Raw genomic sequence first — 4,482 nt, 5'->3', positions numbered from 1 at the left:
AAATCGTAAAATTCAATAATTGTTTGTTTTTGCAAATTAGTCAAATAGACGAAACTGATTATTGTACAAACAACAGCCACCCCTAAAAAAATTAACAGATTTTGCTGCTGCTCCTCTAGAAAACCTAAGTGACTGTCTTCTCCTCCAATATCGACTCTTCCTGTCAAAATCTAACACTTTTTTCTGGTAAGCTTGCCACTAAAGAGTGTTGTGGTACTCACCAGGCAATTTTCCGCATGTGGTGTAATTAGATGCTAGGTTGTACTCGTACGTATCGGGACACATATGGTACAACAATACACCATGCATGGTATTACTCTGGCATATAGTACAGAGCAATAATATCCCCTTGGATCTGGTAAAATGGTTTGATATTTGAAATTGTGGCATAATGAAACTTTTAGAACAATCGATTGGTAATATTCAAACTATAATAGCTGCAAAATTCATTCCATGTGATGCTGGTGGTTAGAGCTAGTACTACCTGGCATTTGGATATTGCAGATTAGGCTTCTCTTCTGATCTCACATATACATAGTTGTTTCAGTTGTTTTCTATATCTGCTTTTTTGTTCTAACTAGTTCTTTAATTTACTAGCTAATATATATTCGTTGTTCTTGTGTTAGAACTTACTTCATCATGTCTTTCTCTCAGATAACACGAAAACAGATTGATAAGAACAGTGGGGAATATAGTTGGTAGGATTATTTATTCAACTATGACCGAAAACTTTATATATTATAAAAGGAAATTATATATATTTCTTCAACAGTAGGGAATAGTCACTACAGCAAAACTAGTTATCTGTGACCACTTTTTGGGACTGATCCAGTCGCCGGTCGCAGAAAACCTCTTAAAAAACCAAAAAAATAAAATAAATGAAAGCATCGGAGACGAACCCTTCTGGGACCGGCGCCATAACCTTCTGGGACCCATTTGGCCCGGTCGCAGAAGGTTACCCTTGAAATCTCTGTCTACTCCTGTGTCGCCTCCGCCTCTAGGGTTAGCCAAAAAAAAAACTGCGCCCTTGTTTCACGTCTCCCGTTTCTCTCTCGCTTAAACTTCTCTCCTCCGACGAGAGAGCATTGGTCGAACGAGAGGAGCTGATAATGCGTCCTCGTCAGCAGCTCCGACGCCTGGTCCACTGTCGTGCCCACAGGCGCTGACAAGGCGGCCTTCTAGAAGTGCGCAGCCATGGCGACCTTCTCCATGGAGGTCTTTGATAACAAGGTTGTACCTCCGACGTTGAGTAGTATTGCACCGATCCTTCGTGTGGCAGCTGAGATCGAATCAGAGAAGCCTCGTGTTGCTTATTTGTGTATGTGTCTTCTTTATTTACCATTTTTATCGTACTTCTTTACTTGAGAGATGAGACTTTGGTGTGATGTTTGAGGTAGATTTGTGGATATTTATTCACGCGAATAAACTGAAATAGAAATAAAATGGTGTTATTAATGATAATGATATGCATTTGAAAATTGACTTTGCTTCTTTACAGGGTCCCCTTTTCACCCAATAGCATTTCATTGCTTTTTCTACTTGTTTGTCTCTAATTGATTTTCTCTGGATTCCGATTCTCTCTGACCTTTTGTTGGTGTCTAATTTTGTTTTAGAGGTGTTCTTCCATGGACCGTTATGGTGTGATCGAGCCAGCATTCAATTTGCATCCTAAACTTAAGTTCAGATCAGTGGATTTTGGGTCTAGATCGAGTTCTCACATGCCAGAAAATTATGACGGGCTTAAAGGGAAGTTTCAGAAATTTGCAAGTGTCTCAAGTCCCATGCATGAGAAATCAGGATATATATGCAGCGAATTGTTACCAGTCAGATGAAGAAATGAGTATTAATCAAATCCTTAACCAGGTATGTTAAGTATATTCTCTATTGAATAATAGTATCTCTGTACCATGGCAGCAGAGCCTGATCATTTGTACCAGTATACACCCCAGTTATTGGGTAAGGGACAGAAAAAATCCAGTTATTGTTGGAATGTTATGTTAATATTTTGCTTGTTTCAAGACACTTCAACAAGAAAATCTTTAATTAAAATTCTTTATAATTTGTGCTGCAGGTGTGCACTGGGAATAGTAGGAACTCAAATTTGACCAAGCTAGAAGCAATCCATCAACTCGTTGAAATTTCAAAACACAAAGGGAACTCGGTGTGGTTTAAGGTTAGTTTAATTTAGGATTACTAAGTACTTAACTGACTATTATAGTACCATATATATTTTGGTATTCGAAAAACCAAGAAAAGTTAATAATTAAAGAGAATAAATTAATCAGCTCTATATCAGTAGCTGGTTCGGGTGTTTCTGATACATTTTTTTTGTTGATCTAATTCCATTTCTTATGCATATCTTTTTTTTGTGTGTGTAGATTGTAAATCAGGCTCAGAGATGCTTAAACGTGGTGATATCACAATACGAACCATTGAGATGCCTTGCGGTATGAAAATTTGACAGGTTTTTTATTTTATTTTCTAGTTTTTAGATCTTTCAATATCTCTAATATTTTTTTTTATATTTTCTTTTATATTACTGTAGGCTATAAGGCTATTATTGGTATGTGAGGATGAGAAGCTTCTTATTGTCTGCACAAATAGCTTGGCTAAGGTAAACCACAGCAATATTGTATAAATAAGAAACTTCTATTTCATTCTATGATATTTCATGCAATATTGTATAAACCACAGCAATTTTAGAAGTTGTTAATGTCTTGGATGTATTTATTTCTCTTATGTTGTGACATGTTGTTTTTAACTTAAATTAGCTTACCTTACTTCAATTGGTCATGAAATGAAATAAAGGGAAAATATGAACAAAATAAGGGCCAACAAAAATACAATATAACAGCTTGATCAAATTGCTGGCAAACTAGTAGCTGTTATTGTTAGTGCTCTTACTTATATGCTCTACCATCATTGTTCATTAAATATTTTTATATGATTTTTCAGATTATATGTCGATTTTCCCAAGAGGACTTGATGACTCAATTACTATCCTTCGTACCTTCCCTTCACAAAAATTTTTGGGCACCTTATTTTATTTGTGTTTGTATAATATAATGTTATGGTTCAAAATATGTTTATTCCAGTGCTATTTAATGTCATTTGTTGGAATAATCATAATAAAATAAATTGAAATTTGATGTGTTGGTTTTAGTTCCATTTATTCTAGTGACTATAAATGTTGAATGTTATATGGGAATTGTTATTTGATGTTAAATACTTGTGAATTACGTTTCGTATCAATTGAGGCTGGAGAAAAATATATGAACATAATGGGTTTAATATTAAATTTGTTTGGTACATTTTGTATCAATTGGGAAAAAGAAAAAAAAAATAACCTTTTGCGACCCATTTGGAACCCTTTTGTGACCGTCTAGTCGGTCTCTGATAGGTCTTTAGCCACGTCAGCATGTCACATCCGTGACTGATCTAGTCGGTCGCTGAAGGGGTCATTTGCGACCGACGCCATACCCTTCAGAGACCGGTGACGTCAGCAGTGCTATCATTAGTGACGGAGCAACTGCGACCGGGTCATCTGGGACCGGCTCCCCCCTTCTGGGACCGGCGCTTCACCCTTCTGCGACCCATTTGGCCGGTCGCAGAAGAGTATTTTTGCTGTAGTGAGTTATAACGCTGACATGGCGCTTAGAACATCATTCAGGGGCTAAAGTTCAGATACGTGCAATGGGGAGCTTACTGATAAAAATTAAGCTTACTAATCAACGCAAAGAAATCTAGAACACGGTTATCTTACTACGACATGCATGGAGTCATTTTTCGTTAGAATTCTGTATGTTTTGAACTTCTACAATGTATACATTATCCAGGTTAGGAGAATTAATGGATGAATCGAGTTATTAGAATCTTTTTAGTAATTAAATTCTTGTTTACCTCTTAAATTAATATGAATATATTTCCAATTATAGCTAATAACTCACTATAAGTACAACGCCATATATTTATGGTCTTTCTAGAAATGACAAAGAATAAAGATACATCGAAATAATACATGAAATATATAAGTTGTCGTCATTGTTAATTAATTAGTACCTAAAATGGCATATTCTTTTATTATTTTTCTACACCTTGCATCAATGCATCATGTATGATGGCCTGGGAAACAATTACTGATCAAATATGAAGACTGTATGTTCATGCATGTACGAGGATTACATAACTCATTTTTATGATATTTCCATTATTTGTATTTTAGACAGGAGCAGATGTAAGATTTATGCCACGGGGGAGAGAGCAGGATCGAGGGGCAAAGAAAAACCGGGCCTATTTTTTTTTCTACTAAATTTCAAAATTTTAGAGGCACTATATAACATATGCTATCTGTATGCTGAATGCCTACACACAGGAAGATCTACTCCGAGGGGTTTTGAACGGAAATAGCACCCTCAAGATTGCCTTTCTGGGAGATGACTAACAATCCCCACGGCACGTATCTGAACTTTATTCCCCACGAAG

At 36.2% G+C, this 4,482-nt stretch overlaps 1 long non-coding RNA gene across 1 annotated transcript; it reads left to right on the top strand.

Moving 5' to 3' along the window:
- The first annotated feature begins 2,329 nt into the window (after window positions 1-2,329).
- On the top strand, window positions 2,330-3,068 carry LOC144576135 (uncharacterized). Its single transcript, XR_013518605.1, has 3 exons — window positions 2,330-2,447; window positions 2,546-2,614; window positions 2,956-3,068. It is a non-coding gene; the product is annotated as an uncharacterized LOC144576135 (long non-coding RNA).
- The last annotated feature ends 1,414 nt before the right edge of the window (window positions 3,069-4,482 follow it).

Source organism: Carex rostrata, chromosome 25 (genome assembly GCF_964058835.1).
Source record: "Carex rostrata chromosome 25, lpCarRost1.2, whole genome shotgun sequence".
NCBI classification, from domain to species: Eukaryota; Viridiplantae; Streptophyta; class Magnoliopsida; order Poales; family Cyperaceae; genus Carex; species Carex rostrata.
Note: the sequence above shows the minus strand (reverse complement) of the source record. Positions and strands in the feature narration are given on the sequence as shown.